The sequence below is a fragment of the Mustela lutreola genome, chromosome 1 (genome assembly GCF_030435805.1).
Source record: "Mustela lutreola isolate mMusLut2 chromosome 1, mMusLut2.pri, whole genome shotgun sequence".
Classification (NCBI taxonomy): domain Eukaryota; kingdom Metazoa; phylum Chordata; class Mammalia; order Carnivora; family Mustelidae; genus Mustela; species Mustela lutreola.
The window spans coordinates 222,502,429-222,530,351 of record NC_081290.1 but is presented as its reverse complement, the minus strand read 5'-3'; the positions used below and the strand labels follow the sequence as shown (position 1 = coordinate 222,530,351).

Below are 27,923 nucleotides of genomic sequence, written 5' to 3'. Positions count from 1 at the left end.
TCTTGGCAGCTGGTCGTCTCTGGAGACATGCCAAGTGCTAGGTAGGCCCTGTGCCAAGTGCTTCCCATGGATTATCTCATGGAATTCTCATCACTACCTGATGGTTCATTATCTTCACTTCACAGATGCAGAAACGGAAGGTGAGTGAGGATGAATTCCCTGCTCCACATCGCCTCTCTAGGGATTGAGCAAAGCCAGGCAGTCTCCACCCAAAACCAGCAAGTAAACACACTGTTTCTTAATTTGAATAATTTCTAGCTTCTGCTGTAATCATTACCATAAGTTATGTGAATTAAATCGAAGCCATGTATGGAGATTTCCTTCATTTTAATGCTGCCAGATGGCTGAATTTTAAACCTCCTTGAAGAAAATCTCAGAACTTTAAAGTCAAGGCGTCTTATTGTTCATGACATACCTTACTGATCATTTTTGGAACAATCTCACGAGGTAGGTAGTATTATCACATTTAACAGATGAAGAAACTGAGGCTCAGAAAACTTAAGCCAATATTCTTCAAACTTCAATGTGTACATAAATCGTCTGGGGATCTTGTTAAAATCAGATTTTGGTTCAGTAGGTCTGGTGTGGGGCTTGAAAGTTTACATTTCCAACAACCTCCCACGTCTTGCTGAGGCTGCTTTTCTGGGGGTCACGCTTAGAGGAGCAAGGTAAGTCACCTGCTCAGGATGTCACAGCATGCAAGAAGGACATACTTAAAGCCTAGTGTCTTAACACTGTCTGTGCTTCTCAGGGGTAGTATTGGTGGCTTTGAAAATGCATGGTTGCCCTTTTTCTGGTGGGACGGGTGGCTAGATAGCAATCTAGACTTGAATGTGGCTCTAAGAGCTCTACTTCTGGCCATGCCCCACCCTCTCCCTGAACCTCAGTTTCTCTCTCTAAGCAAAGTTGGGGGTGAATTACATGGCTTCTAAGATCTCTGAATATCAGGATAAATCATGAGGTGGTCCCTCATGCTTAGAGTGGAAATGCTTAGAGTGGTTTCTGTTTTCCTGACCAGACCAGGACAGATACACAGATGGATGGATCTATAGACATGATTCTGTTTTCTGATTTGTTAGCTGAGAAATGTTGTAGATCCTTTTGTATAAAACTTCTATTCAACCTTCCTGTTATATATCCTCCTGATAAATAACACATGATTCAGTAAATTTTAGAAAGTACAGTTTTTTAGAAAGGCCACATAGTACCTGATCTGAGAAAAACAAAACAAAACAAAATAAAACAGTAGTAAGTAGGAACTTGGATTCTTTTCCCTTACTGCTCACCTTTGGAATCTGGGACATGCACTCCTTCTAGATAGCTCTATACTTTGTTGCATGTGATTAAAACCCAATTCAAATTAGACTAAGCAAAAAAGACACAATATATTGTCCATGCACTAGAAAATCTACGAGCAGAGCTGGCTTTAGGTACTGTTGGATTCTGAAGTTCAGACATATGAAGACAAAGTCCCTGTATGCCTGGGTTAGATTTCGTCTTTGGCTTAATTCTCAACCAGGGACTTTCTATGTGGTGGTAAAGATGGTTATAGAGTTTGTTCTTTGAGTATTATATCATTCTTAGAGCTTATGACTCCAAAGAAAAGTGAGACTTAATCTCCCATTATCCATTTTTAAACCTCATAAATACTGAGCTCATTTGTTATGGCTGGGCCACATGCCCATTTGTCAACTAATTACTGTGGCCAGAAGGAAAGGATGGGACAATTGGCTGGGTCTGGCTCTATGCCCATCTACCCCTAGGCTGGAGGACCAAGGAATACAGATGGAGAATGGGGTGAATGATGATGATAACAACTACTCTTGTTTATCTCATCTAATACACAAAAATACCCTGCTATGGTCTGAATGTTTGTGTCCACCTAAAATTTATTATATGTTGAAGCTAAAGGCCAATAGGATATTTGGAAGTGGGGCCTTTGGGAGGTGCTGAAGTCATAACAGTGGAGCCCTCATGAATGAGATGAATCCCTTATAAAAGAGACCCCGGAAATATCCCTAGTCCTTCTACCAGGTGAGGACACAGCAAGAAGGTATCATCTATGAACCAGGAAGTGGGTTTTCACCAGACACTGAATCTGCTGGTACCTTTATCCTAGACTCTCCAGCCTTTAGAACAATAGGAAGTAAATGTCATAGTTTAAAAGGCACTCAGCTTATGGCATTTCATTATAGGAGTCTGAACAGACTAAGACACTATCTATGGAGTGGCTATTATTAAATCTGTTTTAATCCATAGCCCCTGCTCTTTTCATTCTGATACACTGCTTATCCTATAAAACCACATTCAAGAGGGTCACATTGAAGAAGTCATATTTGTTTGTAGATCCTACAGGCTTGGCCTTGGACGTGGAAACAGAAGATACAGTCAAATGGAATAGAGAAGGGAGGCATCAAAGTGGGAATGAGATATGGAAGTCCAGATCGTGAGCTGTGCATGTGGCTAGGCTGCCCAGAAGTCTGATCAAAGACTCTTGATGTAAAGGGCTTATTACCTTCCAGGTGATGTTTGCCCAAGAGGTACCAGTGAGCCACTTGGTTTAGGGTGAGCTATTTCTTATTGGTTCTAGATGAAGCCACAATTTCATGAAGCTCTGGCTTCATTTTAATCCCAGGATACACCGAACTCTCTTCTTCCACAGAGGCTTTCTTCCATCTGACTCTCCCTGCCCTCATCCTTCATCTGAGCATCAGGATGAACTATAATCCTCTTGGAGAGAATGGATGTGTGCCTTCCTGAGACGTGTACAGGTTAATCATAAGAGAGGTGAACTCTATCTCTCCTGGACAGAGTGGCCTACGTTGGATAGACTCACTTGACCTGATTTTCGACAGTTCACTATAAAGGATTCAGGGATAAGTTTTGATACAAGGAAGCTCTGACTCAGAGAAAGAAACACACAAGAGTAGGTGTAAAACCTCTTCATCATTTAATCAGCAAGTATCAGTTGAGTCTCTAGCATGTGTCCAATATTGTACCTGCCCTAGGATGGGTGGGGGTAAAGAGAGGAAAGAGCTACCAAAGAAGTAGAAGGCCAGTTCCTGCCAACAAGAGCCTTTCTACCTAGCTGAAGACTTCAGTAGAAGAAAAATTGAGAGAATATTTGAGATTGAGATGATTAAATTTAACAGCAAAGGGGCCCACTCATTGAGCAACTCTTTATTAGCTCCTGTACATGGGGCATTATGCCAGGCATGAGGTAAACCAAACATGCAATTATTTTTTCTCATTTTTAAGGGGTTTAGTTCTAGAAGGAGATGATTACAAACAAAAAGGCCAATGCAAACATTTGTTAGGTATTTGCTAAGTGATGGGCACTGTCTTGGGCTTTGTCTTTTGAACTGAGTACAAAGATAAACAAAGATAAAAATCTAATCTTTTAGTAGGATGGCATATTAATGGTGATGACAAGCACATGAAGATACACTGTGTGTATATGAAATGTGATCAATAAAAGTATAAACCAGGTACCATGGGAACTTGGGAGAATGTTACTATGCATAGTACGTGGTGTGGGTGGCAAAGGTGGGCATGATCAGGGAAGAAGGGAAATTTGGGATGTGATAATGGAGGAACAGGCATTTGCCAGATGAACAAGACATTGCTAGTACAGGGAGCAGCATGTGAACTGCCACCATAATATGAAAAATTCACGGAGAGTTTGGCACCTGCAAGTAGCTGTCCAGGTTTGGGGTAAGATTAAGAGGTGGGAGATGAAGCAGGAGAAGTAGACAGGGGCCAGATCATGAGGAGCCTGTAGGTCATGATTTAGGGAGCTTGGGTTTTATCTGGAAAACGATGAAGAATCATCGAAGCATTTTAAGATGGGAAATGAGTGTAATGATTTCAAAATGTAAGAGAAGGAAGCAAGAAGACCTATTGGGTAGCCATTTTAATAAATCAGGTAGGAGGCATTTGCTTGGTGGGAGGTACGGGGATGAGGAGGAAGGAGCTAAGTCTAGAAATCTTTGGGACAAAGATAGTGTCAGGTATACGGGGTGAGGGAAGAGAAAGGATCTCAAAGATTTCATGTTTCTTTCTTGGCCAGTCATTTGTGAGGTCCTGCCATTTACCAAGATTTGGGAAATGGGAGATGTGATGGTTGATTCTATGTGTCCACTTGGCTGGGCAGTGGTATTCAGTTATTTTGTCAAACACCAGTCTGGATATTGCTGTGAGGGTTTTTTTTTTTTTTTTTAGATATGATTAACAGTTAAATCAGTAGACTCTGAGTACAGAGGATTGCCCTATAATGAGATGGGCCTCATTCAATCCGTTTAAAGCCTTCAGAGAAAAGACAGGTCCTGTGAAGAAGGAGAAATTCTGCCTCCAGATGGCCTTCACACTCAAGACTGCAACACTATCTCTTCCTTCAGTCTCCAGCCTGCCAGCTTGTCCTGCAGATTTGGGAGTGCCAGCCCCCACAATCGCACCAGCCAATTCCTTAAAATAAATTTTGCTTTCTCTATATGTGCAGTCTATTGGTTCTGTTTCTCTCAAGAACCTTAACTGTTACAGGAGGACGTCTTTTTATTCAGGCTTCTGATTCAGAAATGTTTTGCTGAAGCGAGGGTTCAGAATTTTTAAAAGAGAAAGCCAAGGCTTATTTTTGTTGTTTATGCTGGAGGGTACTGTGGTTCCGTATCAATGCTGTTTATTTATTCCCTTGAGCTATAGGGCAATGTCCTTTCTAGGTTTCTGCTGTTATACCCTGGAGAAAGTGGGACCTATTTGTCAAAGTCTCACCAGTAATAAAATCCACTACACACAATAACTTCTAATTAAGTTATTGAAGCTGAGTTTTTGTCTGGTGGTTTCTTTGGAAGTTATTCAGATGGTTTGTACCTGTAAAGAAGTGTTGGAAATGCTTCTCAAAATGTGCTTCACTTGAGATAAGGGTCTAAAAGGATACAATTTTAAAACTATTATGTTACTCTGATTACATTTATGGGAGGAGAGGTGGGTCCTTCAGTGGGTCATGGGAGGTGACGGGTGGGTTAGATTCTCCTGTACAGCTACAAGGAGAGGGATCCCCAAGAGCGAGACCTTTGTAGGGCTTCTTAAAGCTTTACTATTTCTTAATTCATTTTTTCAGAAGCAAAGCTTTGATATCCAACAAAACAAGTCCCTCACTTATTATCTCTGTGACTTAGGGCAGGTGAACAATTGCTTTGAGCCTCAGCTGCAACATCTAGAAAGCACAGCACTTCACGTTTTTGCAAGGACTCATTGAAAGGTTATTTATCAAGTGTCCCATCTAGGGCCTGGTGCAGAGTGGGCACTCAAGTTCAGAGAAGCTATTTTTATTATTCTTCACATTTATTTGTTCCCAAAGAGGCTTTTAACTTCAAGATTGCCCAGGATACTTACATATACTTGGTCTGGTAGACCCTGAGGAAATTTCTCTCGTCCAAATGGAAATTACACCTTAACACCTAAATTACTCTTAACACCTAAAAATTTCTCAAGAATGAAAGGAATGGTCCAAGAATTCAAGCTGAAGAAAAAACTTTATTTCTTGAAGAACAAAACTGTTCCTTCATGCTTCTCTCCCCTTTTCCTTTCACACGACCAGTTGCTACTCATTGTTCAAAACTCAGGTCAATACCATCTTCTAATGGAGACTTTCTGTCCTTGCCCAGTACCTCCTTGTATTTTAGCAAAACCCTTGACACACTTCTCCGAGGAGCACAGTCAGTTTTATTCTGTGAATAAACAGCAGTCTATTTATTCTATAGAATTGTCCAGGGGGTGGCCCTTGTGTTTATAACAGTACTGATTATAATGCTTATAATAATCTATTCTCTTGTTTATATTCATTTCTAACAGGGAGCACTTTTAAGGGCATGGACCACATTCAACTTCTGAACCTGTGGTGTCTGGAGCAGCGCCTGGAACATTGTCTAAGGAAAGAATGAGTGGATAAACAGAAGAATGAAAATCTGCAGTGAGTTACCATGAGGATATGTGATAGTATTTTCCATCATCCTACCGTTCCTAATCACATCTACATCTTCCCTAAGCACTACTGTGGGCACTGCCATCTAACTGTCAAGTTTATGACATTTAAGAATTCTGCAATTTCATCCTCAGGCTCCACTCATCACAGTCAGATCCAGTGAGGCAGCTTCTGTGTGCAAAAGTAGAATGAGGTGGGGGACTCTGAGTAGAGATTGTGATGAGTTTTTAATGAGGCTAACTGTGCTGAATATCAAGTTGGTTTGCATTCTCATTAGCAATTCTCATAAATTGTTTGAAATGCTCATAACATCAGGAATGCAAACTTAGAGATGAATCAATTATACCTTGGCTTCCTGGTGAGAGGAGATGATTAACTGCATCCCTACTCATCAGAGCTCCCCAAACAACCGCAGCCTTTATTTTTAGCCCTTTCCCTATTGCCAGCTCCTGTCTGAAACAACTCCACTTTAGTCTAACCAGGGCATGTGAGGTTAAAACTAGGGCACCTGGGTGGCTCAGTGGGTTAAGCCTCTGCCTTCGGCTCAGGTCATGATTCCAGGGTCCTGGGATCGAGCCCCACATCGGGCTCTCTGCTCTGCAGGGAGCCTGCTTCCTCCTCTCTCTCTGCCTGCCTCTCTGCCTACTTGTGATCTCTGTCAGATAAATAAAGAAAAAATCTTTAAAAAAAAAAAAAAAACTAGGGCGAAGGGAAAGAAAAACTTAGAAAACCATGTCACCAGTTGAGTTAGACATGGGTTCAACACAACAGTTTTGCAAAGAAGCCATTGTAGGAGGACTATAGTAGTCCAGAACTCCATCTCCTACCCCAACTGGCTCTCTTCCTATGCTTTCTCTCACAGGCCCCAAGTGGGGATCCTGCCTGCAGTGACTTCCTCAAGCATTTTTAAAAATATATTATTTATTTATTTATTTATCTGACAGAGAGAGAGAGAGACAGTGAGAGAGACTGAGAGCACAAGCAGGGGGAGCAGCAGAAGGAGAAGGAGAAGCAAGCTCTCCACTGAGCAGGGAGCCTGATGCGGGGCTCCATCCCAGGATCCTGGGACTGTGACCCGAGCTGAAGGCAGACGCCTAACTGACTGAGCCATGCAGGTGCCCCTTCCTGAAACATTTGTGCCAGAATTCTGCCAATGCACCAACTATTCCACCACTTTTAAACTGTGGGTCCCTCCCCCTCACAGAGGAACCCCTATTCAGAATCTGTGTTTATGGCTTCTTTGTTTTTAGTTACAATTTTATTTACTGTTAAAACATGCATATTCCTAAGCCATACAGGGTTAAGTGTGTTAGGATTTGAACTTCAGGAAACACGTATCATACTGAATATTTTGTTCTGTGACTTGGTCCTTTCATTCAGTATGCCTTTGGGATTCAACTGTGTTGATACATAACTCTCATTCATTTTTGTTGCTAGTAGAATCCCATTGTATGAGTATACAGGTCTCAGGCTTTAGTAAAAATCCCTGGGACCAGATATGTTTCTAAATAAATATAGCCTGGCTGCCTGCCTTTCTGCCTTTCCTCTTCTCTCTCACCCACTCCCTCCTTCCCTCCATATCTTTCTTAAGCTCTACACCCAATGTGGGGCTTGAACTCACAACCCCAAGATCAAGACTTGCATGCTCTACTGACTGAGCCAGCCAGATGTGCCCCAAATAAAGCTTTTTTGGGTTGCTTTTAGAAAGGTAATAAGATATATATTGCATCAATTACATAACTTTCCAAAAAGAGTCTTGACAGACATTTGTAATCAAACACATGAATATTTCTGGTTAAAATGTAGAAAGTATTTACTCTAAGAGGAATGATACAGACACTAAATAGCTTCATGTTATTTCATGTCAGGCTCTGCTGCCAAATAAGTTATGAAGTCACTTTTAGTTTCCGAAGTTTAGGGATTATAGGCCTACTTCTTAATTATTTTTCTATTCTTTAATGCAGACATTTGGTTAGTTTCCAGTTTTTTGTTAACATACATAATGCTCCCAAGCCATCTGTAGTTGGCTGCCTCCACCTACCAGGCTCTTTGAAGGCAAAAGCTGGTTCTTACTCATCTTCATGGCTTAACATAGGGCATCAATAAATGTGTTTTGAATGAATGAATAAGCATTCACTTTGCTCTTCTTGAAAACTATGCAGCTACATTAAAACCACAAAAATGAGACCCAAAGTAGCACTCAATTCACTAATGGCATTAAACAAGGGGCTGGAATAAATAAATAAAATCCTTGAGCAACTTGAGGAGTATTTTCTTCTATTGCTGGCTGGATCCAATGCCCACATGTGGTCTCTATATTATGATATCATTCTGTTACTTTTAAGTATAATCTTGGTACAGTTTACAATGGCACTGCCAATCCACTGCCCTTCTCCCTCTGCATCCAGGGGACATAAAGGCTTAAGGAATCAAACACAGACCAAAGGATGAGGAAGTGGGAATGTGGCTTCTCTGAATTTATTGGACAAAACTCCATCAATTACTGTGTCTTCTCGTGGTTCATGTGGCTTAAGAGTAAGAGGAATGGCAGAAAAGGTGCAGACTGTACCCATGGATTAGTTTGAAGGTCCTTGCTAGATAAATTTCTATTGCCGCTCAGGGCTCTTAAAGAAGGACCAGCTGGAAGAGGATATATATCACCTGGTCTCTGTTTTAGGGATGGTCATGACATATCCTTTCTCATCTCTGGACAGAGGCTCATTTTTGTCTTAATGGGATTTATTCCTAACATTTTTGCCTACAGTTTCAGATTTTCTATCAGTTCCTGAATAGAATACTGCTACTTTATAGAGGGTATTTTGCCTGGCTGGCTCTGTTGATTAAGTGTCTGCCTTCGTCTTCAGTCATAATCTCAGGATCCTAGGGTTGAGCACTAGCATGGGCTCCCTGCTCAACAGGAAGTCTGCTTCTCTCTCAAATAAATGAATGAATGAATAAATGAATGAATGAATGATTAAATAAATAAATAAAATCTTTATTTCAAAAAAGGGTATTTTGTAAGTCTACTGATAAGTCCAAAAGAAATGTGTCCGCCATACTACCCTGGATGTTTTAAGTCTCTGAGACAACGAAAATTCTATCGAGACTTTGTTGGCTCTTGAGGATGTCAAAGGCAGAAAAAAAAGTCCCTGAGATAGTTAATTTTCTGAATCAACTTGTCTGGGCCTGAGGCCCAGGTATTTGGTTAAAAATTATTCTGGATGTTTCTGTGAGCGTGTTTTTGGATGAGATTTACATCAATCAACTTTGAGTAAAACAGATTGCCATCCCTAATACGGGTGGGCCTCATCCAATGAGTTGAATGCCTTGACTGAGGGAATGGCTGACCTCTTTCCCTGAGCCAGAGAACATCGCCTCTTCCTGGTTCGACGGCAGACTGCAGACTGCCTTTAGACTCAAACTGCAACTCTTTCCTGAGTGTCCAGCCTGTCAACTCCTACCGTACCCCCCATCAGATTTTCAACTTGCCAAGCCTCCACAATAACATAAGCCAATTTCTTCAAATAAATTACTTTCTCTCTATATATACACACATCCTGTTGGTTCTGTTTCTTTGGAGACCTTGACTAATACAGTTCCTGTTCTCCCACACCTCAGCATCTCTTGAAACACATACGCAAACGAGTGATTCTATTCCAGTATGAAGACTACCTTAAAAGTGGGCTGCAGGGATAAGGTATGATGAGAGCACAAAGGAGCATTTGTACTTTTGCGGGGATACTTAGGGAAGGCTTTCCAAGGGTGGTTTTCTAGGAGAGCAGTGTCTCAGGCAGAGAGATTAGTGTCTAAATGTCGAAAGGTGTGGGAAAACAATGTGTTCTGAGGACCATCTGTGCAGGGGGATGTGGTGTAAAATAGAAATTTGATGTGGCAAGTGAACAAGTTGCTCAAAAGTTAAGAAAAAGCAGTAATATGCCAGTGCACCCCTCTGGACAGACAACTCTCCTTGGGGACAGAGACTGGAAAGGAGCTCAATATGCAGTCCAGTGCAGAAAATGAGGCAGGAAAACGCTGAGCTACTGCTTCTGTCAAACCCAGTGGAACTAGCCTGCCTTACAGAATCTGAGAGCTGGAGGGAGCTCGGAGTTCATGTAGCGGCCTGCTTGTGAGCACCTAGGCCAAGGATGGCCTCCTGGGTGGGACACCCCAGGGCGAATATTTGCTGAAAAGTACTGACATTTAATACACTTTGCTCATTGTCTCGAATCCACTGGTTCAGGATTTAGAGAAGAAAGGGCTCGTTCTTATAGCGAGGATTACATAATTTAAGTAAATAGGTTTAAAAACAAGAAAAGAGCAGGAGAAGCAGGAGTCCATTAAGATACCGAGTCAGTTGAGAATTCTGCCCCATTTCCTGAGAGCAGTTGAAGAGAAAAAGCTAAAAATAGGAAGTGAGAAAGAAAGAAGAAACGTGAATCAAACAGTCCACACATCTATGCTAGAAATTGATTGGGATTGAGAATAGACACACTTAACCTAATTGTGATGAAGTGTCTAGAATTAGACTAAGGGAAACTTAGAGTGTGAACATTTCAAGGATACCTAGACCTTTATCAATTTTCCAAGTAAAGATGTTGAATACAGAGGGAGAACTGCCTTGAGAGTCTTAGTCATCATAAAGATAGTTGGGAGCCCAGACTGGAGGCTGGGAGGGAAGTTCCGACTTAGTCTGGTCCCTGCTGAGCCCCTTATCCACCACTCCTGTGTCTGGGAGCCTCCCCACATGCCCTGTCCAAAGCCTCTCGCCGGGCTGCCCTCCCCGCCTTGCCTGGTTTCCCTCCATGGCCTAAAGTAATGATGGCCCATCAGCTGGAGCAACAATCCAACAGACCTTTCTCACTTGCAAGGCCTGTACTCTGATAGAAGCAATTCTTAATGGCATTTCCAAGTAAATTGAATGGGGCTTGTAACAGCAACATCACGTAATTGTACCTCGTGTAGTCATGTTTTCAGAGCCTGTGGCCTATGGAAAGGGATTTGCTTAGAAAACTACATACTGTGGAAATGTCGGGGAGAAGATTCAGTATGCCTTTAACCATCAGCACCCACAGTATCTGCCATGCCCACAAAACAAAGAGGAAAGTCTAAGCTGAAGAGTCTGTGCTGACCTTAGACTGACTCTGTGCGTACACGTACGTGTGCATATGTGTGTGTGTGTGTGTCTGAAAATGACTCTGGGTATATGGATACCAACTTCTCACCAAGACATCGTGGGGGAAGATGAAAGTGCTGGCCGGTCATTTTGTCTGTGTGAAGACTGAGACTTGGTGACCAAAAGTTTTGCAACTAACCAACTCTCTGGTCTTAAGCCATTGAATGTCTTGGAGCCCCTGTGTCCTCGTCTGTAAAATGCAGATACAGGAATTACCTACCTAATGGAGTTCCTGCAAGGATGAAAAGGCAATGCTTTTCACTGCGCCTAGTCTGGCTTTCAAAGTCTGTCGTGAGCTGGCCATCAGTGCCCTCTCTCACCTTGCCTCATGTTGCTCTTTCCAAATGGGGATGCACAGGAAGCTTTCCACACACCAGGCCACGGCTCACCTGCTCTTCCCCTCCTGCAGTGCCAGCTTCAGGTTTTTGTATTTGTCCAAAGAATAGAAAATTTTTCAGACTCAGCCTGAAACCGAATGGCTTCAGGGAGCCTTCCTGGATTATCTTAACTTTGCTGATTGCTCCCTCCTTGAATTCCTCTGAACTTCAAGCACCTTATCAAGTGTTTCACACAACCTCCTTTGACAACTCACTGCTTTGTCTGTGTCAGAGAGAATATTTTCAAAGCAACTCCTGTTATATTTTTGCCTTTTAAAAATTCTGCTTATTTTCCCATCATGTTTTTTTTTTAATAGGGCAGACCGAAAGGCTGGAATGAGGAGTTGATGACATAAGGAATATCCCTTCCTCGAGGGAAGAGGCAATCAGAAGACCTTTCAGAAGGTGTTGGGTGAAAGAGGGGAGTCCGGAAGGGAGGTGAAGGGCAGATACAAATGACCTTCCCCCGTTTCTCTGGGATCAGATCGGATGGTGGTAGACCAGTAGATGGGATGACAGAAGCTTAAAGACAGAAAACATATGATCTGGCACCTGCTTTCCTCACACATGACCCGAAGACATTGTAAACCCCAGAGAAGTCCAGAATTTCGCATAGCCTCCTTGTCTACAAAGTACTCAGATGGGAGAGTAGAAATTGTTAAAACAAGTGCCCAAGAGTTTAGCCTTAGTTTTCTACGATCCTAGGGGATCAAGAAGTTCTTTGTGCGTCTCAGGCAGTGGGACGTCTCAGTCCTTTGGAGATATTGGCTGATGAGCTCCAAAGGCCAAAGGGGTTGTCCGTAACAGAAGCGAAGAGACACCATAGCAAAGGGCAGAGCCAGTCCCCCACAGTCGTGACTTCAAAGCAGTTGCAGATGCCTGAGAGGACCAGTGGTTCCAGTGAGATCCATGGTAGGCCACGTTAGTGAGCAAGACGTCACTCTTTAACTTTAGTGAGAGAAAGGTCCACGGGATGCTAATCACACAACCAACGAACAGCAGGTTCTGGAAGCAGGAACTGGAAGGAGACAAGGGGAAGAAGCACATTTTCCCCGAAGCTTTAAGTTTTCCAACTCCCCCTCACATCCTCCCCCCATTACATGAATGGGATGAGGGCTTGAGAAAAAGGTGAAAGAAGTTATAGGAAATGAGAGCTACAGGCTCCTTCTCTCTCTCTTCCCTTCCTCCTCTTTTCCTTTGTACATCTGATAAGTAGTGAGCAAGTCCTGGCCTCTGTCTATGTATCTTATCTACTCCAATAGATTAGGTCGCTGAGAGCTGGGATAGAGTTCGAGAGCTGGGCCTGATATTGTGTTCTGAACACCTGTCAACATCTGTTTTGTAGAGTTTGAACAAGGACCTTACACCGTCATCTGAAAATGCGGTGGTGGTGGTAATAATTGCTCCTCTTTTTTGCAAGGGAGATACATAAGGTAGATGAAAAGAAGGTTCTGGATCCAGACTATCTGGGTTTGAATCCTGGGCCTGCAACTGACTAGCTATGGGATCCTGGGGAGAAATTGCTCAACTTCTCTGTACTTAGTTTCTTTGGCTGTAAAATGATGAAAGTTCCTAGGATTGTCCTGAGGGTCAAACATGTTCGTACATATAAACTTAGACGGTGCTTGGATCACATGAAACCATCAGAGACATTTTAGTCTTATGTGCTGGGCAATTTCCGTGCTACTTGGTCTCTGTTTTAGAGATGAAGTACAGAAATATTAAGTGACTTGCACAAGAACACACGCTAGAAAGCCCAGATTACAAGGCAGGCAGACTGAGCTCATACACATGCATTACCGGTAGGATGGAAACCACTCATTTTCCTAGTAGTCCTCAAGGCCCCACTCTGTGAGCACTTTCTCTTCTACTGGCACCATTCTGTTAATGGTTCCTTCCCTTCCATGCTCTCTTAGATAGTAACAACTTACAGCCCTTAAGAACTATCCAACTTGCTGTTTTATGGTTAAGAAAAAGGGAAATACAAGGGCTTTTTTTTTTTTTTTTTTTTTTTTTTTTTTACTGTGCTTATTCTCCTGTCCTTAGAGTTTCTTAAAATTAAAAATTTAGGTCCCTATAATGTTCTCAGGCTATTCATAGTTTTATTAGAGTAAAAATTTTATTTGGGGCCATTTAGGAAATTTAGATTCAAAAGATTAAGCTAAAAATATCAAAACATTAGATGCCATTTATTAGTTACATACTGGTGACAAACACTATATTGTGCCTAGTCTTCACAACAACCTTGAAAGTTTAGTAATTTAAAGGTGAGGAAATCAAGAATCTTTAAAATAGGGGGGTGCCTGATGGCTCAGTCGGTTAAGCATCTCACTCTTCATTTCAGCTCAGGTTACAATCTCAGGGTAGTGAGATCTGGCCCTCTGTCAGGCTCTGCACTCAGCATGGAGTCTGCTTGGGATTCTCTCTCCTTCTCCCTCTGCTTCTGCCCCTCCCCATGCTCATGCTCTAAATACATATATACATACAATCTTAAAAAAAAAAAAAAAAGAGTAGTGTCCACAAGTATGAATATATGATGACACACTACTAATTTAATATTCTGGAGGCCACATCAATATGCTAATTAAATCTGCATGGAGTTAGCCTGGTTATTTCCTGGAAGGATCATTTGCAGAAACTTGCTGTAAAAGTAAGACAATAAAATTTGGAAGAAAAATGAAATTATAGACCTTGAGCTTAGAAGGTTAGATATCCTAGGTAAGGATTTATTGAGAAAGCTCTATTTGAATTTCCTTTCCTAAAGCTTCATTATGGGCTTCAGTGTCAGATTTAAGCATCATTTCCACACTATTCTGTTAAAAGTAGGAGCAGTTGACTTCAAGACTGCTTGGGGCTTCCTCACCTGGTCTAGAAAAGGGGCACAGTCTTGGGAAGATTATGATTTAAGACAGTGTTTCTCAAACTCTGCCTTGTATCAGAAAAACCTGGAGGGCTTGTAAAAACAGACTGCCAGGCTTATGCCCAGAGTTTCTAATATAGGTCTGCTGTGGGGCCCGAGAATTTGCATCTTCAGTAGGTTCCCAGGTGATGCTGGTGCTAATAATTGAGAGACCAGTCTTGGAGAACCAGTGATTTATGAGAAGCTGGAGTGCCTTTATCCATTTTTGGTAAATTTGCTTCCTCCTTCTCCTTATTCTCCTCCTCTTACTCTTTTTAGGGTCTCCTCCCTGTCAGGAATGGAACACCATCACACTGCCCTCTCTGAAATTACTTGGGCTCTGGTTTTGGTGACATTGTCAAGGTATACTGGAGAGATTACAGATAGTGGAGAAGGAGAGGCCTGGGTATGAGTCTAAGACTTGTCATTTACTAACTGCATGACCCAGGACAAGTTACTGAACTTTTTTGAACTGTAATTTCCTTATTCATGAAACGAGGAAAATGATGAGAGCTCTTTATCTCCTTAATGAAATTGTTGTGAGAGTGAATCAAGGCACAAATATGAAAACATTTTGCAATTTAAAAATATTTATTTATTTATTTATTTGAGAGAGGGGGAGAGGGAAGGAGGAAGGGGGAAAAGGGTAAGGGAGAAGCAGACTCCCCACTGAGTAGGAAGCCCAACACAGGGCTTGAACCCAGAACCCCAAGATCATGGCTTGAGCTAAAGTCAGGTGCTTAACCAACTAAGCAACCCAGGTTGTGAATCATAAAGCTGTTTGCTATGGTATGGCCTCAGACAGACCTATGTCTGAATACTGGGTTAGTTCATTGTGATGTCTTGGACTAATTTATCTTCTCTGTACATAAAATAGTGGGACAAAATATGTATCTCATAAATTTATTGTGAGCATTAAATTAGATAATGTTAATAATAAAACATCTAGCATGAATCTGTCTTAAGAGGGCTCAATAAAGGCTAATTGCCACCCCCAACTCTATGAAACTATACTACTCTCTAGTCAGCTGCTTAAATTCCAAATGTAAGAATCAGTCTTAATTAATCCCTTTCTCTCATATTCCACTTGTTGTGTTTACAGCTATACCTCTAGCAAATAGTGGAATGTGGGCACATAGTGAGAACTTTTATTAGACAAAGAAATAAAATTCTGTTAGTTTTGGCCTGCAAAACATATTATGAATCAGTTAATTTTTCAACAATTCCCTTGAGACCAGTCTTGCCCAACCATCTTTTACCCAGACTACATCATGTTCCCTTAGCTTTTCCTAGTCTTCACTCCTGCCGATCAATTCTCATTTTCTTGCAGGTTTGAATATTTTACTTGAACTTTCATCTTCATAAATTGTACTGGATTATATCTAGTACTATGTTTTTAAAAAATCTTGCTTGGTACTCGAACTTTTAAAATATGAGAACACAGATTTATTGGATTTGCAAAAAATTTCAACCATAATCTTGAAGATTTTTCTCTCTCCATTTATTTTAATTTCTCCTCTTGGATATTATTATTTTTTTTAAATATTTTATTTATTTGAGAGAGAGTGAGCACGAGCAGGGGGAGGGGCTGAGGCAGAGGGAAAAGCAGACTCCCCACTGAGCAGGGAGCCTGATGTGGATGCAGGGCTCTATGTGGAGCAATCCTAGAACCTTGAGACCATGACCCGAGCCAAAGGCAGTCACCCAACCAAGTGAGCCCCCTAGGCACCCCTCCTTTTGGACATTTTAAGAGATCTATGTTTGACTTTCTTTTGGTATGTATTCTCCATGTTTTCTTAATGTTTCTTTTCTATTACTCATCCTTTTGCTTCTCAGTGCCACATTCCAGGTAATTTTTTAAAAATCTGCCTTCTAATTCACAAAGTCTCTTTTCATCTGTGTCTAAACTACTATTTTTTTGGTTTTGCTGTTTCTGGTCTAAATTATCTTTTTTAGTTCAAATAATTTCCATTGGATTTTTTCAAAGAAATTTTCTTCCCAAGATATATGAAATTTGCCATTTTTTTCTTCTTTTGAAGGATAGACTCCATCTTTGTGTTACTGAGTTGTCTAAATATACTGTTACTACATTTCTATCTCCTTGGGGATGAGGATAAATCTATTGATCGTTTTTATAGTCCACTTTTACATTTTTGTTCAAAAGTTCAATTTGCTTGGGATGTTCTTCCCCTCATGCCCTTCTTTCAGATAGTTGCGTGACCTTCCAAGATGCATAGCTCTCAACTAAGGTTATGTCTGGGGTCAGAAGTTACCATGATGCACAATTTATGTCAAGTTCTTATTTTTCCAGAGCAGACTGGTAGAGGGAAAGGTCATGGATACTGGAACCAAACCAAACTGGTTTTGAATCTTGGCTCTGACCCCTCTTAATTGTGTGGACTTGGCTTCTAAGTTGCTCATCTGAAAAAGGTGGAAAATAGTAATACTTGTCTTCTATCATTCTTTTTGAAATCAAGTAGGAGAATACATTGAATGTCCTTAGATACGCAATAATAGACAAATATTTTTGGTGGAATGGTAATAGTGGCCAACATAAAATAAATCTCCATGGTTAGAATTCCACTTATCACAAATGTTGCATCTTTGGATGTGTGTGGTTTTACATAGTGTTCCTTAAATCATCTTCTCAGGCTCACCAGAGTATAAGATACCGGACAATATGGTAGGAACCCAGGAATCTACGTTTACAATTGAGAATATTTCTGCACACTCAGAAGAGTTTCTTTTCAACTGGCTACATTTACCTGAATACTGTACCTTACCACATAAGTAAGGGAAAGATAAAATTATGCTATAAAATTATGCTGTGAATAGCTCATTTATTCTGAATATAAGGAAGGTCCAGGATCAAGGACGCTTAAGGATTTCACATGGTGGCCGCAATGGTGGTGAAGTGATACAGAACTTGTTCTCATAAACATAAGAGGCAGAGCGGGATGGTGTTGAAGACTTGGGGAAGGAGTGGGGTGGGGGGTGGGGGGAAGGAATGGAGGCCAATAAGAGGCTATTCCTGACACTTATGGAAGGGCAGATTCTGATTTTTTTTCTGATATGATTTTGTCCTTTTCTTCTGTTTCCGTATTTAGTTCAGTCAGCTCTCATTTCATTTCTCCTATACCCCTTTTTTTAATTCTTAAATTTTCTATGTCTGAGCCAAGGTGTTTTCCATAGCCTTAAATCCTTGTTGGAGACTATTTGATTCAACTTGGAGTTTTGTGTTACAGATTTCTTTAGTTTTATGGTTGGTTTTGGAGAAAATTTTCATCAGTGGAAATGCTTTGATTTGTATTTTCTCATTTTCATTTTTATGTTAGTTTTATATGGATGTGTCTATTTTCATGGGCAAAGTTTCTAGCTCAGGAGCACCCTATTGTATCAGTTTTAACCTCTTCTATGCACTTTCTTTTATGGAAAATATTGTCATCTAATGGTGCTCTGAAGCAGAGAGATTGCCATATTTTATTTTCTTTTGTTTCTGCAGGAACTTACCCCTTAACTTACCTCTATTATTTCTCTTCTATAACTGATGACCTTGTCTCCAACTAGTGCCACCCCTTTCTTAGTATCTTATACTTCCCTGAAATTAATGCTTCCTGGGGCTGCCAGTTCTGGCCTCAGGCACTTTCAAGCTCCTTCCTTACAGATTTTTTAGGGGAGGCAGAGGGGTTGGGGGTAGTATGGGTAAGTTTCAAAATTAGGTAGTCACCATTGTTCTCCAGACCTGGAAGATCCTGGGAGACAGATTATTCTGATGGAATAATCTTCTGATAGAAAGGTAACCGAAGGAAATAAATTGTTATCTGTATCTATATAAAATATTTGCCCTATCCTCTGAGCTCTGTATTTCTGATTGACTCTCAGTTTATTCTGATGGTCATTGAACTCAGCTGTGTGAGGATGAAGTGTTGGGCTTATGTCTTCAAGTGCTATGTGTTCAACCATCCTGTGTTGCATTTCTACAAAGCAAAGAGTTCCCCACTTTCCATTTACTCATCTTTCTTTTTGTCCTTCTTGAGCTCTCTTCTGGTCCTTCCTGATTCTCTCCTGATATAATGACACTCAAAAGCAGGCCATCCTGTTTGTGCTTTTGGTCACCTGACAGCAATCCTAAAGCTTGTCAATCTCACATCCTTACTGAGGACTGTTTCATGGCTGAAGTTTCTTAATTAACAAATTGTCAGATGGGTCTGGGGACTTAAAGTTAGGGGCCTGCTTTGTGTTTTTCTAATATAGATGTATTTGTCTGTCTGACCTAGGAATGAGTTCTGGCCATTTTTGACATTTTCCCAAGGCCAAGGTAAAAATCCCAATTTAGAATGACTGACTTCAAAACACTGTAGACACAAATGGTGGCTCACGGCATTATTTACATTTCAATGCAACCATTGATGTAAGATGTTTAGCACAATTAAGCCTCTGGGGACACATCTAGCCAGTGCATCCTTTGATTTAAGTAAATTGAATCAAGATATGCTGAGTTTCTGTATTAACATGCAGCTTAGGAGGCATTTATGCTCAGCTACAAAATCTAATTAGTGGTTTCCTGTTTGGGGTATAGTGACTGTTTATTTCATTTCCAGTTCACCTGGGCCTGTAATAAGTTCTCATGCTTGATTTCTATTCAGATGGTGACACTTTGCCTTTCATTCCCAGCCTTTTCACAAAAGACCCAGGAACCTAGTGTACCAGAAACAAATGGCAGAGAGGATTAAAAATAAGGACTTTTGACTGAATTGTTTAGGTCCCCACATCATTAATGGAAAGGAACTAGTAAAGCTCATTGTATCAATCAGAAGAGGACAACTGCAATGGAATTTTTTCTAGGGGTTTTTCTCTTTAAAGTCCTGATTTTATTTCTCACCAAGGATCTGGCTACTGAGCATCCTTTAAGATTATGAATAATAAAGTGCTATTGTTAAACTTTGCTTGGGTTCACAGAACATTTATATGCCATAATTCTGCTGCTGCCTCAACTAAGTCCTGCTAATGTCTATAGGTTAAAATTTCTTTCTCAATCTATTTCTCTCTATGAGGTCATTTGAAGCTGCATTTATATGCCCAGGAGTAGGACTGATGGAGTAGGAAGTTGTCATACAAATGGCTGTGCACACTTTGTGGTCACCCAATAGGCAAGCATGGGTTGTAAACTGCGAAGCTCATAAAGAAAGCACATTGAGATTTCTAGTGCACCCAAATTACTGGGCCTCCAGGATACAGGATATATCTTTTTAAATGGTATAGCTGTATGCTATAGGAAAATGATTTAATCTCTGGGACTACCTTTAAAAAAATTGTTTATAACTCAATACAAAGTAAACTTAATGGTCTAGCCACATTTTAAGTGCTTAAAATCATATCCTTGCATTCAAGATCTGAAACTTCGGGGCTCTTAAGTTTGTGTTAAAAGTTGCAGTGACCACAATGGGGCTGTGTATTTCTTTTTAAAAGCATGTTGGATCTCGCATTCTCTGTGATGTTAGCAGCCCACTGATGATCATTGACAACTATTAACATCAGCTGAAATTACAAAATAGTGATTTCTCATTGTATTATTGCTTCTTTATCTATTAGTTGGAATTCTTCTATAAAGAAACACTTCTTATCAACTCTTTAGTTACCTTTACATACAGTGTGTACACTTTCAAAGGAGACTAATACATCTTCTTAAGGTGTCATAACTCATGGCTTTAAACATAGATGAGATATCCCAATCAATTACAGATATTATTTTTATTTAAGCTTAACTTGTCCCATCTTTGTCCAGCTCTTTAGATTGGTTCCTGATGGGTGCCTGGGTGGCTCAGGTGTTAAGTGTCCGCCTTCAGCTCAGGTCATGATCCCAGGGTCCTGGGATGGAGCCCTGCATCTGGCTCCTTGATCAGCAGGAAGCCTCCTTCTCCCTCTCCCACTACTCCTGCTTGTATTCTCTCTCTGTGTCAAATAAATAAATAAATAAAAATAAATAAAATCTTTAAAAATAAACAAAATAAATAAAATAAATAAAATCTTAAAAAAAAAAAAATTGGCTCCTGACTCCTTTTGCCACAATCTCATTTCAGAGGAACATTCCCTTACCCCGAGCTGTATAGGATTTTAACAGCAAGGCCCGGCTGGAGATGAGCTAAAGATCACAAACTTTAAAATCCATAATGAAGCAATGACAAAAATCAACGAAACAAACAAAAATGAGAGCATTCCAAGAATTTCATAACACAGAATATGAGAGACTATAAGTGTTTTTAAAAGATAAAGAATTACAAAAAAGAAATTGAAATTCTAAGAAAAAAAAGGCACTGTGCAAAAAAATGGGCAGGTGGATTTGAAAAGTACTGGGCAGGATTTACAAAACTAAAACAAAAAGCAAACAGATCATGATTAATGCTCTAGAAAAAGGAGGGCTATGGTAATTTTTTTTAAAAAGCCAGTAGATGGGTGAAACAGATTCTTTAAACTACTTTTAGGAGTGCCTGGGTGGCTCAGTAGGTTAAGGGTCTGCCGTTGGCTCAGGCCATGATCTCAGGGTCCTGGAATGGAGCCTCGCATTGGGCTCCCTGCTCAGCCGGGAGCCTGCTTCTCCTTCTCGATCTCTGCCTCCCTGCTTATGCTCTCTGGCTCTCTCTCTCTGTCAAATAAATAAAATCTTTTTGAAAAAACAACCAACAATCTACTTTTAAAACCATGCATTCAATCTAATTTATGAGCACAGAGAAATGAGCACTGATAGGTAAAAATATTGAAAATACAGTGAAATATTATTAAATTAAATTATTAATAATTATTAAATATTATTAAATATAAATATTTATATTAAATATAAAATTAAATGGGGAGGATGGAAGTTTCATATGTTTAATAGGAGTTTAAGAGACACCTGGGTGGCTCACTTGGTTAAGTGCCTGACTCTTCATCTCAGGGTCTTGATCTCTGGGTCATGAGTTCAAGCTCTGCGTTGGGCTCCACGTTGGGCATGAAGCCCATTTAAAAAAACACTGGAGCTCAAAAAAAAAAAAGAGAGAGAGAGAGAGAATAGGTAGGGGCACCTGGGTGACTCAGTCAGTTAAGCATATGACTCTTGGTTCTGGCTCAGGCCATGTTCTCAGGGTCATGGGATTGAGCTCTGCCTTGAGTCCTGCATCAGGCCCTGTGTGGAAGCCCATGTGGAGTCCTGCATCGGGCTTCCCTCATTTTAAATGCTTAAAATCATAATCTGCTTCTTTCCCTCACTCTTAACCTCTTCCCCCTCCTCTAAAATAAATGAATACCTCTTAAAAAAAAAAAACAAAAAGAGAGAGAGAGAATAGGTAACATTAAAAAATAATGACTGAGAATTTTCTGAAACTTATGTAAGACATCTTCAGATTTAAGAATCCCAATGAGTCCCAAGCAATATTAAAAATACTAAAAATTTAAAAATATATACTATAGCCACGTTATACTGAAAATGCGAAACACCAAAGATAAAGTTTTTAAACAAAAAATCTTAAATACAGTCAGAAGGAAAAACAGAGAATCCACAGACTTCTCCATGTCAACAATAAAGGCCAGGAGATGGTGGAATAAGTATTTTCTAAATCTTGAGAGAAAAAGTACTTGCCAACTTCAAATTCTACACATAGTTAAATTTTCACTGGAGAGGGAGGGGAAAATTGAACAAGGTTCCCCCTGAACTCAGGGGGCAGGAATAGGGTGTAAGAAGCAATAACTAGAAAAGATAGTTGTACAGAAATTTTAACATTATTAAGTAATTTATGGATTAAATGACAAACCATAATGGAAATAAATATAACAGAATGACTATAAAATTTTTTTGAGGTTTGAATAAATCAGGGATTAGAGAGAAATTAATAATATGAACTTTTATAACAAGGGAGAACTTAATGAACTAAACTCCTGATTCTTGACTCAAAAAGGAGCAACAGCGAAGAAATAATTGATGTGAAAGCACTTTGTAAAGGGCATGAGGGAGCACTTACTAGTAGCTTCCAGAACTTAAAATACTGTCAAGAAAGCATACTCTGTGAATATGAGATAATGGAAACTCAGGGATATGGAATAAACGACATTTCAAGATCCCTACAATCCTTAAAGAGAAGCAAAGTCTTGCTTTCTTGACCAGAGTCCTTGTCAACATCCATGACTGAGAGCAGAAAACTGGGTAATCCAGAGGTTTCACCAAACTTGTCAGGACTTGGGGTGAGCAGAGCTTCGATAGAGAAGTTGACCAACTGCTGCTGCTTGTGTTGTACAGGGTCATGGCTGGTGGGTCTTGAAGAAAAGCTTCCACTCAAAAGCCATTCCGTGACTAGGAAAAGGACACCCAGAGAGCCGAGGAGCTGAGAGGTGACAAAGTGGTTCCTATAAAATCAGTTTCAGCCACCTTCATACAAGAAGTGTGAGCAGTGACAAATTTGTGGCCTAAGTGTTGGCAGATCTGTCATGAAAAAGAGCCGCTCTAGCCACCAGGAGTCACCTAGAGGTACAGCTTTCAGAATTCTGCTCGTGAGTTATTGCAGGAGCAAAATGGCTGATGGCCCTAGCTGGCAGCTCTTAAAACCCATTTTTGTCATTCTCGTCTCCCCAGTCAACCTACAGAATCTTGCCACTGGCTTCCGACAAGGGGATGGGAAGACAGGGAGAGCTGGTTTCATGGCAGGGAGGGGAGGAGAAGGGAGAGAGGGGCATAAAGATACACCACGTTTTGTTGATCCATTTATCAGCTGATGGGCTGTTTCCACTCGTGGCTAGTATGAGTCATGCTATTGTGAACATTCATGTATAATTTTTTACAGGAACATGTGTTTTCACTTCCTCTGAGTATATACCTAGGAACAACGGTACATGCTGGGTCATTATGGTAACTTTATATTTACGCTTTTGAGGAAATGCCAGACTGTTTTCCAAAGAAGTTGTATGATTTTATATTCCGGCCAGCAGTGGATGAAAATTCCAGTTTCTCCACACCCTCCCTGACACCTGTCATTTATTCATGTTTTTAGTATAGCCAGCCCCCTGGTTTTGGTTCGCCTTTCCCTAATGACTAGTGATGTGAGCATCTTCTCCTGCGCTTACCGGCCATTTGTATATCTTTTTCTGGAGATTAGTTTATTCAAGTCCTTTGCCCACTTTTCTTCTCTAAGTTTTTATTCTTTGCAAACACTTTATAGTAACAAACATATGGAAGAAAGTCACCCACAGCCTACCCCAATGTAGCAAATGCTTTTGTGTTTCCAAGTTTCTTGCCTATACACATACTTTCCTTAACCATGTTTTAAAAATACTGACTAAAATATACACAACATAAAACATACACTTTTAGCCAGTTTTAAGTGTATAGGTCAGTGTTGTTAAGTACATTCACATTATTGTACAACCATCCCTACCATCCATCTTCAGAACAACTTCTCCTTCCTAAACTGAAGCTTTATACCCATGAAACTCTCCAGCCTTTGTATCTATCAATAAGGTCAGAAGGCTGGGAAGTTATGACCTTAGGGCCAAATCTAGCTTGCAGCCTGTTTTTTGTAAAGTTTAATTTGAATACAGTCATGCTCTTTCATTAAGCTATTGTCAACGGCTACTTTCATGTTACAAAGTTAAATACTTGTGATAGACCCATATGTGACCCACAAAGCTTGTCATTTACCAGATAATATTTACTATTATTATTTACACACATACACACACACACACAAAATCAATCATCTGGTCCCCTGAAGAGAAAGTGTGCCACTCCTGCATTAGATATAGCTTTTAGTCACCCATTTACCTCTTCCAGAAAGTTCACAATGGTTGGACATTTTGGTTCTTCTTGTACATTGGAGATGGAGTACAGAGGGGTGAGGAGGGGCAAATAGGAACAGATTATCAACAGGCTATTGCAAGGTGAGAATCAGAGATGTTTCCAAGGTTTAATAGCAAACTGTGTAGAGGATTTTATGACCGCAAGCACAAATGTGGGAATGTTATCTCGCAGAGCTTTGAACCACAGAATTGGAAGGCTCCTTTGACACTGCTGATAGACTTTTTCTTTGAAACTGGACTCTCCGTTCCTATTTCAACTTGCCTTTTTCTCTGGAATGCAGTTTGGGGAAGGACACAATCTGAGCTCCAGGAGACAGTGTGAGATAGTTGGAGAGAACACACAGGGTTCCTTCAAACCTGAGCAGATCCAAGTCTGTATCTGGCTCCACTGCCGACCAGCTATAGGACCCTGAACAAGTTAATTTTAAGTTAATTTCTCCACACCTTAATTTTCCTATCCATAACATGCAGGAATGATAATACTGTTAGGACTGGGCTATTATAAGACTTAGATGAGAAATGCAGAACACCTGGCATGTAGTGAGAACCATTGTTATGATTGTCCTGCAAACAGTCATCTGCTCTGTAGGACATTCAGTGATGAGAAACCACCGAAAAATGCCTCCTATGGCTCCTAGTATCAGGAAGTTAAATATATTCTGCTAAAAGATGCCTGGGTAATTATTTAGATAAGTTATCACTCGGACAATTATTTAGATAAACTGTTTCATCGCGAGGTGGGGAAGCTGGAGTCTTCTTCCAGGCTCTTGTCCCTCATTGACTGAAGACTGTCCTTGGCTGGTACTTTTGGGCTGCCTTGCAGGTTGAACAAATTTTATGCTCTAGAGAAAGCCTGCAGGTGGAGGACCAGAGAGATGCAGGGTCAAAACTGCAGTGTCCTGGAAACTGTGTATTATCGATGGACTCAGAAGTGGATGAAGGATGTGTGGGCTGGATCTCAGTGGTGGCTGTGGGAGGGCATGACCCATATGCAAGCCGCCATGATGGCTATCTCCCTCTTACCCAAGTTACTCCTGGCCGCAGCAGTGGTCATGAGCATGGTTTTCCTGGTATTGGGATAAATATCTGTTAATGTGATACATGTGAGATGGTAGGAGGATAAACTTAATTGTCTCTTTCTTTCTTTTTCTTTCTTTCTTTCTTTCTTTCTTTCTTTCTTTCTTTCTTTCTTTCTTTGACAGAGAGAGATTTATTTATTTGACGGGCAGAGAGGCAGGCAGAGAGAGAGGGGGAAGCAGGCTTCCTGCCCAGCAGAGCCTGATGCGGGGCTCGATCCCAGGACCCTGAGATCATGACCTGAGCCGAAGGCAGCGGCTTAACCCACTGAGCCACCCAGGCACCCCTCTCACGTTTTTTTTTTTTTTAATGAAGAAAAGTCTGCTGAGACTCCAGAGGAGAAAGCTCAACAGGGGAATCTGGTTCCTTTGGATTCAGTGTCTCCCTTAGCTGCCAGGACCAAAACAGGTCCGGCACAGCTGGGATGGTGGGCGCCTGCCCCCCCACCCCAACCCACTTTTGACATGGTTGACAGCAATGTGGGCACCATGCTGTCTGTTCAGGCCTCTTATTGTCGTTTCCTTGCCTGTCACTCCATCAGTACCAGCATCCAGATCAACTGGACTGATACCCAGATAGGCAGAGGGATGCGCTGTGTGTTCACAGGACAGTACATTGGGCTGGGAGCTGGGGCACCCGGGTTAAAGTCTCTATTTTGCCACTAGTTCTCAAGGCCTCCTGTCCCTGTCCCTGTCCACAAAGCCAGAGAGTTAGACCAGAGAGCTTTGTCTCCTCTCTCCCATCAGGAGGAGGTGACACTGGCTCATTTCATTCTTCCCTGGGAACAGGGATGTGAAATTGAAGTTCTGCTCTGAGAGAAGGCTTTGCCACTTAACTCCAGAGGCTACTAGGGTCTCATGGAGTTTGCTTTCTCATCTATTAAATGGGGTCAATAAAGCCTGCTTTTCCAAACTCACAGAATTTTAGGGAGCAGAGCAAGTGAGATAGTGATTATAAAAATGTTCTAGGGAAGCCTAGGTGGTACAGCTGGTTAAGAATCTGCCTTTTGGGGCACCTGGGTGGCTCAGTGGGTTAAAACCTCTGCCTTTGGCTCAGGTCATGATCCCAGGGTCCTGGGATCGAACCCTACATTGGGCTCTCTGCTCAGCAGGGAGCCTGCTTCCTCCTCTCTCTCTCTGCCTGCCTCTCTGACTACTTATGATCTCGGTCTGTCAAATAAATAAATAAAAACCTTTAAAAAAAAAAAAGAATCTGCCTTTTGGTTTTGGCTCAGGTTGTGATCTCAGGGTTGGGAGATTGAGTCCCACTTTGGGCTCCACACACAGCATGGAGTCTGCTTGGGATTCGCTTTCACCCTCTCCTTCTGCTGCTCCCACTCATGCTCTCTCTCTCTAAACTAAATAAATGAATCTTTACCAAAAAATTCTATAAACTCATTCATTTTTTCTTCCTTCCTTCATTCCTTCATCAAATGAGCATGAGCATTTATGTCTGTGTTGGTTTCCGAGAGTCCATGAGATCCTGCTCCTGTGGGATTTTCAGTTGGATGCAGGTATCAAGAAGCAAGCACATAATTAAGTGACTGGGACACATCCTAACCCAGCAGTCTAGGTTACCATGCTGTGCGAACATGGAAGACTCAGAGGCTCCCAAGGGCAGGATGACACACACACCTAACAGGAGAGGAACATAGTTACCCAGTCACCACGCATTTGTAGAATTCTGGCTCACTACATGTGTCTCTCTCCTGGTTGCGGCATGAGCTTCCCTGACTTTCATGTCACTATTTGTTTGCTCTGTCCTCTGTCACTTGACACGTCTGCTTTTGGCATGCCTCTCTTACCAGGCCACAGGGACAGACCAGGTCTGCTGTGCTTTCTTGGGAAAGCATCCCATAGAGGGAGTGGGGCCAGCTTCCCGGCAAGAGCAGGCTGTTCCTGTATGCACACGGCTTCAGGGACCAGGGATCACCAACCCTAACTCGCTTCCTTGTGTATATGTTCTTTCTGAAGGCCTGGTGCGCCATGAACAATGAGCACAGGGATCCCAACTCTCCCTCTTTCCCCATAAAATGCAAAGCTTCCTTCTGTCTTCCAGGTATACACAGAGCTGTGCCCTGGCCCAGCTCCACGGCCACCACCACCTCCTACCAGATGGCAGGAAGCGAGCCTGCAGGAGATGGTAGCCATTGTCTCTCTAAGAACCGCTGAGCTTCTGGGAGAGGCCAGATTGGTGGTGACAGGCAGCTGGACGACCCAGGAGTCCAAGGAGTCCAAGGAGTGCCCAGAAGAGAGGAGTTCCCTGGGCACTCGTGGCCAAACTGCTGTATCTAGCCTACATACATCTTTTTTTCCCAAAGATGCCAAATGCCTCCCTTGTACCCTTGGTTTTTGTCGAGGTTCTCATAACTAACCTTCATATCACCATGTTCCCAAGTAAACTGAGGCTCTCTGTTTCCTCTGCAAGTGCTCCCAACTGACACCTGTGGAGGGCAGAGTTCTGCAGCTGGGCAGGGGCCCTCTCATTTGTGTGCAGACGTTCACTCCCACTAATGGAGGGCCTCGCCATCAGTTACTGTTTAATGAGAGGCGGTTCTGCAGGATTCTCCCCTGTTTATTCCTGCTGGGGTGGTTG

General features: G+C 41.5%; 1 long non-coding RNA gene across 1 annotated transcript; it reads left to right on the top strand.

Moving 5' to 3' along the window:
- Nucleotides 1-18: 18 nt before the first annotated feature.
- LOC131820769 (uncharacterized) lies at nucleotides 19-27,921 on the top strand. The gene is made up of 3 exons (XR_009349775.1): nucleotides 19-140; nucleotides 5,851-5,968; nucleotides 27,387-27,921. It is a non-coding gene; the product is annotated as an uncharacterized LOC131820769 (long non-coding RNA).
- Nucleotides 27,922-27,923: the final 2 nt, after the last annotated feature.